This window comes from Canis lupus, chromosome 4 (assembly GCF_011100685.1).
Source record: "Canis lupus familiaris isolate Mischka breed German Shepherd chromosome 4, alternate assembly UU_Cfam_GSD_1.0, whole genome shotgun sequence".
Classification (NCBI taxonomy): Eukaryota; Metazoa; Chordata; class Mammalia; order Carnivora; family Canidae; genus Canis; species Canis lupus.
The window spans coordinates 17,208,308-17,228,410 of NC_049225.1; positions in this window are offsets into that span (position 1 = coordinate 17,208,308).

Sequence of the window (20,103 nt, forward strand, 5' to 3'; positions counted from 1 at the left end):
GTTCAGGTTCTCTCACATTTTTTTTCCCTCTCTGATGCCTTTCCTTCAGTTTTCCTTCCCTTCCCCTATGATCCTCTGCACTATTTCTTGTATTCCACACATAAAGTGAAAATATATGTTAAGTGTCTTTCTCTGACTGACTTATTTTGCTCAGCATAATACCCTCCAGTTCCATCCACATAGACATAAATGGTATGTATTCATCCTTTCTGATGGCTGAGTAATATAATATTCCATGAATACACCATTCATCTGTTAATGGACATCTCAGCACTTTCCACAGTTTGACTATTGTGGACATTGCTGCTATGAGTGCAGATACTACATTTGTATCTGTGGAACAAATATCTAGTAGTTCAATTGCTGGGTCATAGAGTAACTCTATTTTTAACTTCTTGAGGAATTTTGAAATCATTTTTTCGAGTGGGTGTACCAGCTTGCATTCCCACCAGCAGAGTTGGTAAGAGGGTTTCCCTTTCTCTGCATCCTTGCCACTGTTTATTGTTTCCCGTCTTGTTAATTTTAGAGCCATTCTCACTGTTGTAAGGTGGTATCTCATTGTAGCTTTGATTTGCATTTCCCTGTGCTGTGGAACATGTTTTCATGTGTCTATTGGCTATTTGTATGTCTTCTTTAGAGAAATGTCTGTTCATGTCTTCTGCCCATTTCTTGACTGGATTTTATGTTTTTTGGGTGTTGAGTTTAATAAGTACTTTATAGATCTTGGATACTAGCCCTTTATCAGATATGTCATTTGCAAGTATCTTCTCCCATTCTGTAGGTTGTCTTTTAGTTTTGTTGACTGTTTCTCATGCTGTGTAGAAGCTTTTTATCTGGATGAGGTTCTACTAGTTCATTTTTGCCTTTATTTCCCTTGCTTTTGGAGACATCTCTAAGAAGATGTCACAGAGGTTGCTGCCTGTGTTCTCCTCTAGGATTTTGATGGGTTCCTGTCTCACATTTAGGTCTTTCCTCCATTTTGAGTTTATTTTAGTGTATGTATGGTGTAATAAAATGGACCAGTTTCATTCTTCTATAACTGGCTGTCCAATTTTCCCAGCACCACTTATTGAAGAGAATTTCTTTTTTCCATTGGATATTCTTTCCTGCTTTGTCAAAGATTAGTTGATTGTAGAGGTTGTGGGTCCACTTGTGGGTTCTCTTATTCTGTTCCTTTGATCTATGTTTTTGTATCAGTACCTCACTGCCTCAAAGATTACAGCTTTATAATACAGCTTGAAATCTAGCATTGTGATGCCACTAGCTTTGGTTTTCTTTTTCTATATTCCTCTAGCTATTTGGAGTCTTTTCTGGTTCCATACAAATTTTAGGATTATTTGTTCCAGCTCTGTGAAAAATGTCAATGGTATTTTGATAGAGATTGCATTGAATGAATGAATTGCTCTGGATAGCATTGACATTTTCACAGTATTTATTCTTCCAATCCTTGAGCATGAAATGTTTTTCCATCTCTTTGTGTCTTCCTCAATTTCTTTCACAAGTGTTTTGTAGTTTTTAGTTTATAGATCCTTTACCTCTTTGGTTAAGTTTATTCCTAGGTATCTCATGGATTTTCATTCAATTGTAAATGGTATAAATTCCTCAATGTTTCTTTCTTCTGGCTCATTAGTGTATAGATATGCAAATGATTTCTGTGCATTGATTTTCTATCCTGCCACATAGCTGAATTGGTGTATGAGTTCTAGCAATTTTGAGTGGAGTCTTTTGGGTTTTCCACATAAAGTATCCTATTATTTGCAGAGTGAGAGGTTGATTTCTTTGCCAATTTGAATGTCTTTTTATTTCTTTTTGTTGTCTGATTGGTGAGACTAGGACTATGGTGAACAGCAGTGGTGAGAGTGGGCATCCCTATCATGTTCCTGACCTGAGTGGAAAAGCTCTGTTTTTCCCCATTGAGAATGATATTTGCTATGGGTTTTTCATAGATGGCTTTTATGATATTGAAGTATGTTCCCTCTATCCTTACACTCTGGAGAGTTTTAAACAAGAAAGGATGCTGTGTTTTGTCAAATGCTTTATCTGCATCAATTGAGAGGATCGTATAGTTCATGTTCTTTCTTTTATTAATGGGATGTAATACACTGATTGATTTGCAAATGTTGAACCACCCTTGCATCTCAGGGATAAATCCCACTTGGTTGTGGTGAATACTTTTTTTAATGCACTATTGGATACTGTTGGCTAATATCTTGCTGAGAATTTTGGCATCCAAGTTCATGAGGGATATTGGTCTATAATTCTCCTTTTTGATGGGGTTTTTGGTTTTCAATGGAAAGTGGACAAGTGCTATATATCATTTCCAAGCCAAGGTAGTTAAAAGCTTAAAAAGCTATTATTTATTCTTTCTCTCTCTCTCTCCCTTTTCCTCCCTGCCCCCACTTTCTCTGTATCTTCTCTTCTTCTTGCTCTCTGGATACAAATGACCCACAGAAGCCACTAAATAGAAAGAATCCATGTCACTGAGTTACTAGATACAGCAGAGGTCCTCATCCACCACTGAGATGTTTAGGTTCATTGTCATCAGCAGTGGATTTATCTTAACTCATGCAATTTGTATTCACCTTATATATTAAGCATAATCATTTTGAAAGAGCCCCAATTAATTCTTATTCAGTTTCTGTTCTTGGATGGGGAATTTACAAGTTTTATTTTTATTGTACCAGCATCTGATACACTTTACTATTATTGGCTTTTTAAAATAAATTTATCTTCTGAATTTCAGACTTTTCAGACTTGGCTGATATCCCACTCTTTCTTTAAAAATGGAGTACTCTAGGGATAATCCTTTGCCCTCCTCATGGTCTCTATTTCTGCCCTGGATGATTTGTTTCAGGCCTGTGACTTTAACCTACATCTCAGATCCATATGTCTTGATCCCTTCCACATCCAGTTCTTAACATCTCCACTTGATCCCTAGGACATTATTAACTTAGCATAATGAAATGGAATTCTTTAGTTCTCCCTAGAAAATGTTTCTCTCAGTCTTCTGCACTTCAGCTGTGTCATTTGCAGTCATACAGTTATTTAGTACAAAACTCAAGGCATTAGCTTTGAGCTATTTCTTTCCTTCATTTCTTCTTCTGATCCATTTGGATCTTTCTCTAAAATATATCCTATCGCTTCTCACCCTCTCCACAACTCCCTGTTATAACACAATTTCTTATCTGGATTGAAGAATTCTAAGCAGTAAAGTTGCATTCTCTGATTTATAATTTTGAAAGGCAATTCTCACTAGTCTTTCTTTTCTTCTCTGGACTCTTTTAGACAATAGCAAGCATGACGTTTTAAAGCAGAAATCAAATCTTGTAAACCCCATGCTTAAAAATCCCCAGGTTATTCTCACTATGTTTTTATAAAATCTAAATTCATATCATGACATCAGTCTTCGTTTTGTAACACTAACACACAGACTGGTAAAAAACTGTGAAACACTGTCAGAACCAGTAGATGATATCATTAAATTTTAGTATGCCTTCAAAATCTAAAATAATGGCTCTGAGTTTATCAACTAGATGGGATTTAGCAAAAAAAAAAAAAAATCTGAAATAATGAACCAACTGATATTTCTGTTTTCTAGATTGTTATATCATGTACATTTGATAAATATATTTTTTTCACCATTCACAGTAATGGAGGTTTTTACTTCCATGTTATTCTTGTTTCATTATTCTTTGTAATAGGCTTATCATTTCTCCCTGGATTATGGCAGTAATCTCCCAACTGAGTTCCCTGCTTCCACTCTGGGTTTATAATCCTTTTTCTCCACAGAAGCCACAGTGACCATTCAAAATTATGTATCATATCATGTCACTTCCTTCCTTGGAACTATAAAGGTCTTTCTATGGCCATTGAAGAAAGACCAAATAAAACAGATTAAACATCTTTACTGTAGCTTAAAGACACAACTTGATTTTATTTTTGGTTACTTTGCTGACATCTTTTCATGTTTTTCTCTTTTTCTCTTGTTCAACAGACTCCATCTGTACCGTTCTAAATGTTCATGGACTGTGCCAGGCTCTTTTCTGGGTTATATTTTCTGAGGCTATTCTTACTGCATCAAAAACATTTCCTCATATCTATATACAGCTGACTACTTTTTCTCATTCTTGTTGCTGTTCAGATAGGAAATTTCTAGGAAGCTTTTCTCAGTACCCCATGAAAAATAACCTTCTATCCAGTGTTCATTACATTACCTGTATAACTTATCAGAATCTGAAATCACTGCGTCTACACTTGTTTATTTGCTCATTTTATCCATGTAGATATAATCCACTGAAATTTAAGTTCTCATTCATTGTGATGCCTGCTAGCTCCTGGTAGAAGACCTCATATATAGTAGTAATCAATCAGTACATACATGTTGGCTGGTTGCTTGGTTGCATGTCTAACTTTGCCCTTGGTTAAAATCTCCATGGAGTCAAGGAATTAGTTTAAATTTCTTTCTCACATATGACATTCAACAGAACTATGTAAATAGAGCATACATTTAGTAAATATTTTGTTATACCACACATAGATCAATAGTAAGAAAAAAAATCAGCACCACAAGCCAGGTTGAGATTAGTTCACTAAATCACACTCCTCTAGTGTTGAATCTATTGTGAAATCCCCTTATTATTTTTAACTGAGCTATAGTATAGAGTTCTCCAAATATAAGCAGTTTTCAAAATTCTTACTCAAATAGAGAGTTGTTATGTCTGTGGTAAAATATTTCTTAACTGAGGTAGCATATTAGAATCATCTGAGGAGGGCAGCCCCGGTGGCGCAGTGGTTTAGCGCCGCCTGCAGCCCCAGGCGTGATCCTGGAGATCCGGGATCGAGTCCCACATCGGGCTCCCTGCGTGGTGCCTGCTTCTCCCTCTGCCTGTGTCTCTGCCTCTCTCTCTCTCTCTCTCTCTCTGTCTCAATAAATAAATAATCTTTAAAAAAAAAAAAGAATCATCTGAGGAACTGTAAAATATACTAGTATTTAGGTCCAACTCCAGACCAATGATGAACAAATACTTGAAGTTGCATTATGGGTGCTGGTAGTTAAAACACACACACACACACACACACACACACACACACACACATACACACCAATATATACTGAATATAATCAGAATTGTAAACCACTGGTTGTAGCCAGCTGTGAGCTGTGATTTTTATCTTTTATCATGGATTCAGTGTGTATTAATGATTACATCTTCTCTAAGTGCTCAATAAAAATGTTTGAATGTTATTTTCTTTTATGAACTCCAAGTCTGCATATTTACTCATCTGTGTGTCTATTTTCTTTCTGCCTTTCCTAACAGAATTCTTATTGTATGCAAAAAAGATTTCTTCAAGCCTTTATTATAAGACTCTTATGAGTAGGAAATCTTATTGTTAGTAATACTATATGCATCAAAATAGCAAGCCAAATATCTTTTTTTTTCATTATGTGCATTTATAAAATTACAAGGCATATTTGCAATTGATTTACTAAGACTAATCTTCCAAATCCATGAAAAGAATAAATGTCTAGCTTTCATAGGTGATTCACAAAGATGGGTTTCTGGATGCCTCTCATAGAAATAAATAAATAAATAAATAAATAAATAAATAAATAAATTTTTTTTCACTCATTTATATATTAACTTTATATTTTATAGTATATCTAATCTATGATTGTATATCAGTTACATCTGTGCAGCTTACTTAAAATGTAAAGCCTAGGGTTTACCCAAGATCTACTATGGAGTCAGCACACCTAGAAGTGGGCCTAGGTATATTTACTATGTTTAACCTTTTATTATGGAGAATTTTGAATATACTTAAAAGTAGTGAAACTGGAAAATGTATCCTCATATACTTATTCCCTAATCCCATCAATCACCAGACCATTGTCAATTCCACCTTATCTATAATCTCACTTTTTTCTCCCTTCCTGGAATATTTTGAAGCCACCCCAAACATCACATTGTTTTGCCCACAAATATTTTGGTATCTCTAAAAAATACTTTTTAGCACACCACAGTACCATTATCATACCTAAAACAAATACAAATAATATTACCAAATATATTATAAATGTTAAAATTTCTAGTGGTCCTTTCCCCTTCCCCTCCCACTTTTTATAAAGTTTGTATAAGTCAGAGTTAAAGTAAGAAAGGTCTATAGTCTTATGTTTCTTTTAATCTCTAAGTTTCACTCCATTATTTTTCTTTCAATTTATCTATTGATGAATAAACTGATTGTCCCATAGAGTTTCCACTCTCTGGATTTTGTTGATATTTTATGGGGTGAAAAATGTTTTGTTTTCTTCATATATGAAGAACATGGGAGATGTTGTATTCTTTCACCAGGAGTAGTAACATGACTGCTGTTATTTCTTTTTTTTTTTTTTGTAATGCTAAAATGTGTTGACAATTGATTTCCTAGGCAAGTGTAATTAGGGAAGTGAGTCTACTGTATGTCTCTAATTAAGAAATATTGTAAGGAAGATGATAATAAATGTCTTAAGTTTTGTTGTTGATGTCACAACAACAAAAGGAAGAGGTTAGTTGAGTATGTTTTAAGTCTGGCATAACACTGGTGATTAAAAAAAACAAAAGTAAGAAGGGGAGAAAAATAGAGTCCTAAGTGGGGCCAAGGAGTAGGGGGGACAATTTTAAAATTTGGTACTTGAAATTTTATTTCTATTCAAACACCTTAATGTTTGAATTGTTATAACTATAGTCATGTACTGACATGAAAGATATCAGTCAATATTTTCCAAACTTGTCTGAAAATTAGAGAGATATCTATATTTTGACTAAATGATTCTTGGGATACCCTATAGTAATACTTACTCATAATATCTGGGGAAAAGGACTGGAAATCTACATTTCAAACAATTTTCCAGAGGACTTTTATGAAGACATAAAATTAGAACACAATGGGATATACTTTCTAAAAAAAAAAACCCAAAAAACAAAAACTCAGTATTTATTATTAATCAAAAAAACCAATGTGCTTGCTTTAGGTATTATAATGATTATTTTCACTCCTATAACATTGCAGATTATTTTTAAAAATATGTGGGGGTTCCTGGGTGGCTCAGTTGGTTAGGTGTCCAACTCTTGATCTCAGCTCAGGTCTTGATGTGTGAGAGTTGTGAGTTTAAGCCACACAGTGGGCTTCAAGCAGGGTGTGGAGCCTACATATAACACACACACACACACGTAGTAGGAAATGATTATTAAAACCATATTTATGATGAGGTAGCTACATTTTAGAGTTGAATTTATTCCTTCCTTACATTTAGTTTGCCCTAGATAATAATATCATTTCTTCTGAAATCCAATTCTGTAATGCATTAGTTTTACATCTATAATAAAAATGTTAAGGTAATTACTAACAATTAGGGTGACTTTCATCAAGGAGACATACTTACTACCAAGCACTCCCTCATAATATTTCTTATTACGATTAAATGGTAAATGTGTATCAGTCTTTAAGCATCTGATACTACATTTATAACTACATTGTCTCACCTGTTGTTGGTATTTAGATGTGGTATCTTGTCAGATGTGAGGGATTCATTCCATATTTTTCTAAGAAAATTAGTATTTCAAGTGAGTTAGTTTAAAATGATAATAAAATAAATATATGTGAGATAACATCATCTGTTTTAAGGGTCAGTCTTGGATAGAATATGATGCTTCCTGATTTCAGCAAATAGAAGTAGGTTATTTCTTGGAGGCATAACTATAGTATGATAGTTTAATAAGAAGAGCTTACTTTGACCAAATCTAGATTCAGAGCTGCAGATGGTGCTCTTAATTAAAAGAGACTGGACTTTAAGAGAAAACAGTCTATACTTTTCATTTTCATAAAATTAAATCTTCAGGGTCTAACTAATTACCAATGTCCTTTTTATTCCTTCTCTTTAAAAGTAGAATAAAATTTAGTGATATTCAAAAATTCCAAAAATGCAAACCAAATTAAGGGAAACAGATAATGAGATTACTTATAATTCTAGCTTGCCCTTTCCATTTCTAGGCAGTGTGTTGATGAAACCACATGCATATATGTTCCAAAAGATTTTCATTAAGGTTTAATACTAATTATTATGACAATGTGATAATATTTATGGAAATACAACCAAATGAATTTTATATCTAGAATGAGAGTGATTTGAGTTGGTCTTAAGGAAATATGGAGCAGGTGAATAAGTTAAGATTGAAACATTAAATATAGAAGGTATTGAGATTAAGTTTAGGGAATTATATTATTTGTATTTATTTATTTATTTATTTATTCATTCATTCATTCATTTAGATTTTATTTATTTATTTATTCATTAGAAACACACACAGACAGAGAGGCAGAGACATAAGCAGAGGGAGAAGCAGGCTCCATGCAGGAAGCCCGATGTGGGACTTGATCCGGGGACACTGGAATCAAGCCCTGAGCCAAAGGCAGCCACTCAACCTCTGAGCCACCCAGGCATGCCTATATTTTTTGTTTTTAAAAGTTTTACCTTGTCTTCTTTCTTATGTTTTATTTTTGCTTTCAAGCTATACTATAATCACATTTGTTGTCCAAACTAAAATAAAATTGCATATTTCAATTCTTAAATGAGATTATCAAAATTCTCTGGAGAAAATGACAGGTTAAATAGATTTATCATACTTTTACTGCATATTTTTGAAAATGGATGCCATGTTAGATAATCAGAGTTTATTTCTGTACTATATGGAAGTTATTTGTTAATGTTCAGTGAGAACTTGCAAAAATCCTGTCATGCCATTTACTAAATAGTCTATCCTTTATCACTTTCTGGTTCTGCTATATTAAATTTGTAAGGGGTCAGAAAAATACAATGAACCACCTGTTTTTGTAAATAAAGTATTATTGGAAAACAGCAGTGCTTATTTGTTTATACAGTGGGTATGGCTGCTTTTGTGCAACAAGGCAAAATTACGTAGTTGTGGAAAATACTCTATATTTGTAAAGACTAAAACTTTTACTACCTGCCCTTTGCTGACCTCTGAATAATATATATAGTGAGAGATAAGACAGGCAGTAGAAAGAGAGGGGAGGTGGGATAAATAGGTATGATATTGAGGTCAGAAAACATATGCACATGCCCATATTTGTATGGATCATTTCTCATCATCTAGATGAAGGTATTGAGATTAAGAATTTGTTTTGAAATGTATGTGGCAAGTCTTATTTGCTTATTTGTAGCCTCTTTTTAATATGATTACATATTATATTACTTATACATTATACTATGTTATATTCTGAATTATTGATTTATATACTTTCCAAAATTTTCTTTCCTCTTTATTCTCTCATTAGTTCCTCTATTAGTGCTAATTTTACTTCATCAGATAACACAATGCAAAATCAAAGATAAAAGAAAGCATGGCCTTACAAATTATGGAAGCAACCCAAATATCCATCAACGGATGAATGAATAAAGAAGAGGTGGCATATTGTTCAGCCGTAAAAAAAAAAAAAAAAAAAGAATAAAATCTTGCCACTTGCGACAACATGGATGGGTCTAGAAGGTATAGTGCTATGGGAAATAAGTCAATCAGAGAAAGACAATTACCACATTATTTTACTCCTTTGTTGATTTAAGAAACAAAATAAAAGAACAAATCAAAAAGGAGGCAAACCAGAAAAACACACTTTTAACTATTGAGAACAAACTGATGGTTACCAGAGGGGACATCGGTGGGTGGATGGGCGTTATTTACTTATTTGTAAAGGGGATTGGGAATATGCTCATCTTGATGATCACTGAGCAATGTATAGAATAGTTGACTCAGGGGCGCCTGGGTTTCTCAGTTGTGCTCTCACTCTCTGTCTCTCTCAAATTAATAAATAAAAATCTTAAAAAAAAAATAAAGAATGAAGGTGCCTGCAGGACTCAATTGATTAAGCATCTGCCTTCAGTTCAGGTCTTGAACCCAGGTCTTGGGATTGAGCCCTGCATCAGACTCCCTGCTCTATGGAGAGTTCGTTTCTCCCACTCCTACTCCCCCCTGCTTGTATTCTCATTCTCTTTGTCAAGTAAATAAATACAATCTTAAAAAAAAAAAGAATGATTGAATCACTATATTGCATGCCTGAAACTATTATAACATTGTATGTTAACTGTAATGGAATTAAAGTTATATATATATATATATATATATATATATGAGTTAAAATTATTATATATTTGAAAAAAAAGAAAGGATGGCTTTAGTATGAGATAGAAATATTTGCAGAACTAGTTTTTCCATTCAGAAAAGCCCAGTGAACAGGGCATGTAGAATCTCTACACTTTGACTGAAGATACAGACATTGAGAGAAAATTCCTTCCCCAATCAGGAATCCTGAGGAGAAATGGAAGAGTATTTTTCAAAATACTAGTGTACCGTTGCACGTGTTGAAAGAATAATAAATATTTTCATCATTTCATTATGTAATTTAAAATATATGTATTTATTTATTTATTTTTAAATTTTATTTATTTATTCATGAGAGACAGAAAGAGACAGAGAAAGGCAGAGATTCAGGCAGAGATTGAAGCAGGCTCCTTGCAGGGAGCCTGACCTGGGACTCAATCCCGGGTCATGCCCTGGGCTGGAGGCAGGTGCTAAATGGCTGAGCCACCTGGGCTGCCCTATATAAAATACTTTTAAACAACTTTGTTAAATTATTTTCTACAATAATTTAATTAAGTATAATTAAATCATGTTTAGTTATAATATAATTATAAATTTAAAGTAATAATTTAAAAAATACTTAGCCTGTACTTCATGAAAACTTACATGAAACCTTCAAACAGGTATTTAAAACTCTGATTATAAGCTTCTCCCCAGGGAAGCCTGATTGGCTCAGCGACTGAGCTTCTGCATGAGCCTGGAGTCCCGGGATTGAGTTCTGCATTGGGCTCCCCACAGGAAGTCTGCTTGTCCCTCTGCCTATGTCTCTGCCTCTCTCTGTGTGTCTCTCATGAATAAATAAATATTTTTTTAAAAAAGCTTTTCTCCATAAAAGTATATAATATGGTTATTTATCATTGTCTTTCAAGATTCTCAAAATTCAGTGTGCATCAGAATCATCTGTGGAGCTTATTAGCATCCCCAAAGATTCTTTCCTCATGAGTTCAAACATGTAGGAGATACATGTAGGAGTTAAACAGATGGGAATGAAAATATTTTTAGCTGATAGTAATATTTAAAATTCAACTTTTAGTTTGTAGCTAAGTGAGTTTACTCATATTCCACTCCTGAATTAGACAGTCGACCCTAGTCAGTCCTTGCAGTGTGAACAATCCAGCGCTGGAGAGAGAGCCTCTCATTGTGATTTCACACTTCTTACAAACAGGCTGGCTCCAAAGACTAGTGAGCTAGTGGGGACCAGTCCCTCCTCCCAAATGAAAGATTCAAAAAAATTTAATTTCCTCCCAAGAAGAATAAATAAGATGTAAGGAGAGAATAGTAATGTCACCTTCTATTTTACATACTTCCATGTACAAGGATTAGGATGTAGGAGGGAGAAAACACCTCTATTGTCCAATTTTCTTTAATGTGTTTTATAACTACTCTGAAGCTTGAATCAGAAGTAGTCTTTAATGAAAAAAAAAAAAGCCTGTACACTAGCTTTTATATTCAGATTTGCCTATGAAAATGTCGATTTAGGGCAGCCCCGTTGGCGCAGCGGTTTAGCGCTGCCTGCAGCCCAGGGCGTGATCCTGGAGACCCTGGATCGAGTCCCACGTCAGGCTCTCTGTATGATGCCTGCTTCTCCCTCTGCCTCCCTCTGCCTCTCTCTCTCTGTCTCTCTCTGTCTCTCTCTCGTGTCTATGGATAAATAAATAAAATCTTAAAAAAATAAAAAAATTAAAAAAGAAAAAAAAAGAAAATGTTGAATTATATTCTTATGATTAATGAAAGATTTGACCTTAACTATTAAGTACTGTGCTCAAGTGAAATGCATTTTTGTTTGACCTATATGAGTGAAACTATATGAATCGTTTTTATATTGAAAGCTTTGTTTGTTTGTAATTTCTAAATTCCTTCCAACAGAAATCAATACTAGATATATTTTTTAATAAGAGAAGTTAGCAGGAAAAAAATCAGTGAAAAACGTTTATTTTTAGAAAGGAATTTATTATTACCAAATAAACAGAACTTTAAAAATTACATTATGGATTCATTTGAATTCCCCTAGATGTAGACACTGACACAAGGATTCTAGTGCAAATGGTTTATTAAGGAAATGAGAAAAGGAAGGAAAGGGAAGATAGTCAATAAGGGATTCCAATGTGTGTGATGGGCTTTTGGAACTTTTACACTGGAAAGATGCTCTAGAGCCAATATAAGGCATGTACCTTGCAGTTATCCCACCCAACTACCAGGTGCATATGGTGAGATATGTGTGAACCAAGCCCTGTCAGCCATGTAGAAAAGCACTCAGATCTTGTTTATTTCCTAAAACATCTGGCCTGCCACAGGGGCAGTAAAGCTGACTCCAACAGCTGATTTGACCTGACCTGGTAAGTTGCCATAACTTTAAAAGAAAATTTTATGCTTCACTATAGAGTGTTTGCTTGATAGTTTGTGAAAATATGCCCTATCAGATCAAGGGAATTCTTTTCTATTCCTAGTTTTGTGTCATTACAAGAGGATGTTGAATTTTATCAACCACTCTATTTGTATCTACTGAAAAAATAGGATTTTTTTCTTTAACCTTTTGATAGGGCACATTATAATGACTGCTTCTTGAATATTCAACAAAACACATATCCCTTGGATAAATTGAACATGCTATTTATTTATTATTCATTCACTATCTTCTCAAAGTTAGAATTTTTGCTTCAGTTTCCACCAGGAGAGAGACTAGTAATTTTCTGTTCTCATACTCTATTTGGCATAAAGGTTATGCTAGATTCAAGATACAAGTCAATCGTTCTTCCCCATTTGTCAATTCTTTGAAAAATTTTCAGTGTGATTGACTGTAATTCTTTCTTAAATAGTTGGTATAACTTCAGCAAAGCATTTGGAAAATTTTGAAATTATGTATCCAAAATTCAAAATAATATGCAATACTTAGGAGTTCTTTTTTCTTGTGTCATACATAATAGGTTGCATTTTTCTAGGGATTCCTCCATTTAATCTGAAGTTTCTAAGCATTTGACATATTTTTATAATTTGATTTTTTGTAATATCTGTAGATCTCTTGTAATGCTCTATTCATTCCTGACATTGATATTCAGCATTTAAGACTTTTCTCATATTTGATTCATCAATCTTACTAGAAACCAATCAACTTGATTAGGTTTTTCAAAAATAATCTGTCTTGAGATGCCTGGGTGGCTCAGTAGTTGAGCATCTGCCTTTGGCTTCAGGGAATGATCCCGGGTTCTGGGATCACGTCCCACATTGGGCTTCTTGCAAGGAGCCTGCTTCTCCCTCTGCCTGTGCCTCTGCCTCTCTCACTCTCTGTGTCTCTCATGAATAAATAAATTTTAAAAAATAATAAATTGTCTTTTGTATTCTCTTTATTGTATGCTTATATTTTATATTATGAATTTCTGATATATCATTTTCACTTCTTGTATATTCTTCGGTGTTTATTTACTGTTCTTTTTCTAACTTTTAATATGGATGTTCTTTACATAATACTTTCTTATATATATATATAAACTTTAGGCTATACTATTTCCTCTGGTACTGCTTTGACTGCTTCTGATACCTTTTTTAAAAGTTTTAAAATATAATTTTAAGAAAAGTTTTAAATATATATGAAATAGAGAAAATAGTAAAATTAACACCATCCCCCATGTATATAAATTCCAGCATAAATTACTATCAGTGATTGATTGTGACCAATCTTCTCATTTTACAGCTGTTCTCTTTCCTCTATTATTTAATATTTTAGAAAGATTTAACTTTATGTTATGTTATGTCTATGCTATATATATATATATCTCATATATATATATATATATATATATATATATATATATATCTCACATATGTTAGCAATCCTATTTTATAGTTGTTATGGACTATATGTTTGTTTCTTCCCCAGATTTATGTGTTGAAACCCTAACCCCTAATGTGATAATATTTAAAGGTGGGACCTTTGGGAAATAATTCAGTTTAGAGAAGGTTATGATGGTGTAGCCCCAATGATAGGACTAGTGTCTTTATAAGAAAAGGAAGTAAAGCCAGAACTTGCTCTCCCCACCATGTAAAGACACAGGCAGAAGGCAGCCATCTGCAAACCAGAGAGAGAGAGGGCTCTTATCAGAACCTGACCTTACTGGCACCCTGATTTCAAACTTCTCAGGCTCCAGAATTATTAAAATAGAATTCTGTGGTTTAAGCTTCCCAGTCTATGGTAACAAATAAAATTGGTTGCACGTTACATTTTGTGTCCAGCTAGCTTCTCCTGTTCTTCCAAAGAATCTTCCATATGAATCTTTGTCATATAAGAGCTATGTGATCTTGAAATGTTATTTTCCAAGTGTCACTTTTCTTATTTATGTACTAAAGATGAAAGCAGTAACTATTTTATATGCAGATGTTAGAAGTAAAGATTATGTATTTAAAGGCTTAAATGAGATAATGCATTGGAAAAAGCTTAGCATAGCACTTGATAAATAGGCGTATTTGGTAAATACGCAATATTGCTGAGCTTTTTGTGTTGCTATTCTTCTGTAGATAGATAGATAGATAGACAGATAGATAGATAGACAGATAGCTGGAGTTCCAAAAATCATTTAAAATTATTCCTCTGTAATTAAGAATTACCACATAAGTACTATCTAGAGCAACATTAGGCCATGTTTTTTGCTGTTAAACCAGAAGTTACATTATTATTCCTAACATGTATACAGAATGTAAACACCTAACGACTTCTGTTAATGCTTACTATAACCTATATCCTACCTTTTAGAGACTGACTAATGCTTTTATTTACAGCATAAACTTAAGCAAACAGAACTCACAATAATCAATTTTCTACAAGGAGAATTTAAATAATATAAAGGCTATTGAATAGTTTTTCTTTGTAAAGGAACTTGGTCTGTAAAATTTAAACTATTTTTTTTTCTGGTTATTTATTTGTATTTTTCAATTATGAAAAATATTTGTGTTTTGAATAAAGGCAATTTTGAAAAAATAGCATATCATAAAGAAAAACTAAGATAACAGCCAAGTAAACAAAATAAATGATAAAACAGTGAGAATTCAAGCATCTCTGGAAAAAAAAAACAACTTCAGATGAACTAAATTGCTTATTTTTGAGTGATTCAGGATATAATCTATTTATAATTTGTATATTTGAAATTGTATTAAGTTCATCAGAGTTTATTACCAAGGTATGCTGTCAAAGATAGCATTATTTTTCATTCTTTTTTGCACTTTACTGAAAATTTTGATTATGATATTTTAAAAAGTGTGTCACTGCTAGAAGCTTCACTGATGGAAGTTGAATCTTCCTGACTTATTTACATTTTGAAGTAACTTAAAGCCAATAAAGAAAGTAGAGAAAAATGAGCAAATGCTAAATAATTTCTTATTTCAGGCTTCTTTATCGATATATTTTTTTCAGAGTTTCTCTGCAACTGATGATCCATTTAACTGATGATGTGTTTTATTGTTCTTTTATTATCACACCCTCTTTCTATAACCAAATATTAAGTAGAGATAAATGTATAGGAAGGGAAAAGTTTGCTTTGATTTCAGGCGATTTTTTGTTATCCTAGTTTTAAAATGTCAGATAATTGTCTCTTTTCCTGAGAACCAATTGTAAGAAAGAGATCTAAAATTCTGCTCCCAATGCAAACATGAAGGAGGAGGAGTTGTTTCACATCATCAACAATTCAGTTTAATTCAATTTTAACACTACTCTGACCTGGAGGTAGTGTCAGTTTCTACAGGTTAAGGCTTCAGTCCAACAGGACTGTCTTCTATCCCCCATTTCTGATACCAGGGGCAAGTCCACATTGTCATTTGTGTTTTTGACTGACTAGCTTTATATGGGAGAATCCAATGACCTCCTCCCTTTTTCAAGTCAGTTAATTTGCTACAGTGGCTCACTGGAACCAAAAGAAATATTTTAATCAGATGACAGAGATTTGTAGAGCAGGGTGTGAGAAAAGGGTGCAGAGCCTCCATGCACCCTACCCACCCACTCTGATGCCATGCTTCTAGCACCTCCATATGTTAACCAACCATGTTAACTGAACCTATCCTTTTGTTTTTTTTTTAATTTATTTTTTATTGGTGTTCAATTTACTAACATACAGAATAACCCCCAGTGCCTGTCACCCATTCACTCCCACCCCCCGCCCTCCTCTCCTTCTACCACCCCTAGTTCGTTTCCTAGAGTTAGCAGTCTTTACGTTCTGTCTCCCTTTCTGATATTTCCCACACATTTCTTCTCCCTTCCCTTATATTCCCTTTCACTATTATTTATATTCCCCAAATGAATGAGAACATATAATGTTTGTCCTTCTCCGACTGACTTACTTCACTCAGCATAATACCCTCCAGTTCCATCCACGTTGAAGCAAATGGTGGGTATTTGTCATTTCTAATGGCTGAGTAATATTCCATTGTATACATAAACCACATCTTCTTTATCCATTCATCTTTCGTTGGACACCGAAGCTCCTTCCACAGTTTGGCTATCGTGGCCATTGCTGCTATAAACATCGGGGTGCAGGTGTCCCGGCATTTCACTGCATCTGTATCTTTGGGGTAAATCCCCAACAGTGCAATTGCTGGGTAGTAGGGCAGGTCTATTTTTAACTCTTTGAGGAACCTCCACACAGTTTTCCAGAGTGGCTGCACCAGTTCACATTCCCACCAACAGTGTAAGAGGGTTCCCTTTTCTCCGCATCCCCTCCAACATTTGTTGTTTCCTGCCTTGTTAATTTGCCCCATTCTCACTGGTGTGAGGTGGTATCTCATTGTGGTTTTGATTTGTATTTCCCTGATGGCAAGTGATGCAGAGCATTTTCTCATGTGCATGTTGGCCATGTCTATGTCTTCCTCTGTGAGATTTCTCTTCATGTCTTTTGCCCATTTCATGATTGGATTGTTTGTTTCTTTGGTGTTGAGTTTCATAAGTTCTTTATAGATCTTGGAAACTAGCCCTTTATCTGATATGTCATTTGCAAATATCTTCTCCCATTCTGTAGGTTGTCTTTTAGTTTTGTTGACTGTATCCTTTGCTGTGCAAAAGCTTCTTATCTTGATGAAGTCCCAATAGTTCATTTTTGCTTTTGTTTCTTTTGCCTTCGTGGATGTATCTTGCAAGAAGTTACTGTGACCGAGTTCAAAAAGGGTGTTGCCTGTGTTCCTCTCTAGGATTTTCCTTTTGGGTTTTTATGGAGTCTTTATTATTCGGCATGATTGGTTAAATCATTGGCTATTGGCAACTGAACTCAATTTCTAGTTCTCTCATCCCCAAAGGATGAGGGGTGGGGCTGAAAGTTCTAATCTTCTAATCACATGGTTGGCTCCACCGGCAATCAGCCCCTGCCTATGGTGCTTTTTAAAAGTCACTTCAATTTCATAATAGAAACGCCTTTATCGCTCTCCTTACTTAGAATTGCCCTGCTTGAGAACCTTGGTTCTAAATGGAAGCCACAAATGATTCAATTAGGACTTGAGTTCCTGTAGTTCACTAATGTCTTGAAGCTTGTGCATATTGTTTCCTCATTATATGTCTGAGGTAGCAGCAGTTAGCATTCTTTCATTGTGTTCTTGGTCATTTGGTGCCCTTAATGAGTTTGCTCCCAGTGAGGTCAACAAATATACTGAAAGATAAGATGTAGAAATATCAAATGATCACTCTCAGAACTGTGGACTGACGCATTATGTAAGTGCTTCTCAAATTCTCTGTGGTGAAGGAGTTTTTTTTCTTTTTCTCTTATACAATCCATAGCCAGATGACATTCATGAAATATAAAAATAATAATAATTACAAGAAAATCTCATAGTGAATGTGCTTCCCTGTTGCAACAAGGTCAAATTCAGATTAAAAAGGAATAATTTGGTCTAAGTCAACTTGAAAAATACTTTTTTTAACTTTAGGTAAAGATTTTTTTTAACAGTTCTTTTTTTTAACAGTTCTGTTTGTTTGTTTTTGTAATATTCAGTGAAAAAGAAGAATAAAAGCAGTGATTAAAAAGTCTGTGTTCTTGTCCTTTGAAGAAAGCATAAGAAAGTCTTTTTTCCCTCCCAGTTTCACTGAGGTATAATTAACAACAACAAAAATATATATTTAAAATGTACAAGGTGATAATTTGATATACATATACACTATGAAATATTTACTACAATTAAGTTAATTAACACATCCATAACCTCATGTAGTTATCTTTTGTTTGTGTCATTAGAATGCTTAAATCTACTCTGAACTAATTTTAAGTATGCAACACATATTATTAACCATAGTCAACATGCTGTACATTAGATCTTCAGAAGGTATTCATCTAATAACTGGAAGTTTGTACCATTTCATTAGTATCTATCTCCTCGTTTCCAATTTATCCTATCTTTCAGTCCCTGGCAACTCCCATTCCACTGTGTTTCTATGAAACCAACTTTTAAAAATTTCCATTTATATGTGATATCATACAGTATCTGTCTAGCATATTTTATTTGCCACAATTTCACCTGGTTCATTCATGTTGTTGCAGATGTCAGTATTCTCTTTTTTTTATGACTAAATAATATTGTATTGTATAATGTGCATATATTATATAGTGCATAGTATATTATGTGTAAGTATAATATTATACATAGTATTAAATATTATTATGTTGTATATATACATCACATCCAATCATCCATTCATGGACACATAGCTTGTTTCCATATCTTATCCATTATGAAGGATGCCACAATGAACACAGGAGTACAGATCTCTCTTTGGGGTCTGCATTATTTCCTTTAGATATATGCCCAAAAGTAAGATTGCTGGGTCATAAGGTAGCTCTATTTTTAACGATTTTTAGGAAACTTTAGTGTTTTCTATAATTACTATAGTATAATTTGCATTCTCACCAAAAAATGTACAGTAGTTTCCTTTTCTGTATTCGTGCCACATGTTATCTCTTGTTTTTTTGATAATAGCCATCCATCCTAACAGACATGCAGTGATAGCTCTTTGTAATTTCAATTTGTGCTTTCCTGATGATTAGTGATGTTAAACACCTTTAAATATAGCTGCTGGCCATTTGTAAGTCTGTTTAGAAAAATATCTTTTCAGGTCCTTTCCCTGTTTTCTTAATTGAATATTTGATTTTTTTTTTTAGTGAGTTGTCTGAGTACCTTATATATTGTAGATATTAACTTCTTTTAGATATAAGGTTTACAAATATTTTCTCATTCTATAGATTGCCTTTTTGTTTTATTGATTGTTTCCTTTGCTGATGTAGTTTTTTAGTTTGATGTAGTTCCATTTATTAATTTTTGTTTATGTCTTCAGTGTTATATCCAAAAAAAAATCATTGTCAAAACTAATGTGAAGGAAATTTTACCTATATTTTTCTCTAGGAGTTTTAGAGTTTAAGGTCTTATTGTTAAGTCTTTAATACATTTAATTTTCATGAGTAGTGTATGATAGAAATTCAGTTTCATTCTTTTGTATGTGGATCTCTAGTTTTCCCACACCATTTATTGAAGAGACTGTCCATTATGCATTGTGTGCTCTTGGTACATTTGTTGAAGATCAGTTGACTACAAATATATGGATTTATTTCTAGGCTCTCTACTTTGTTCTACTGGTCTTCATGTTTGTTTTTATGCCAGTCAGAAAGTTTTGACTGTTATAGCTTTGTAATATAGTTTGAGGTCAGGGAGTATGATAATCTAGCTCTGTTTTTTTTCTCAAGATTATTTAGGCTATTGAGATTTTTGTGATTTTAGATAAATTTTATGATATGTTTCTATTTCTATTACATTGGAATTTTGACAGAATAGCATTGAATCTGTAGGAGGGACCCCCAGGGGCTGCAATTTATTTCATGCGGAAAAGTGAGGTAGTAGGAGTAACCATCCAGCTTCCTCTGCTATGCAGTATGCTGGCAAAAGGTCCTCTTCTTTC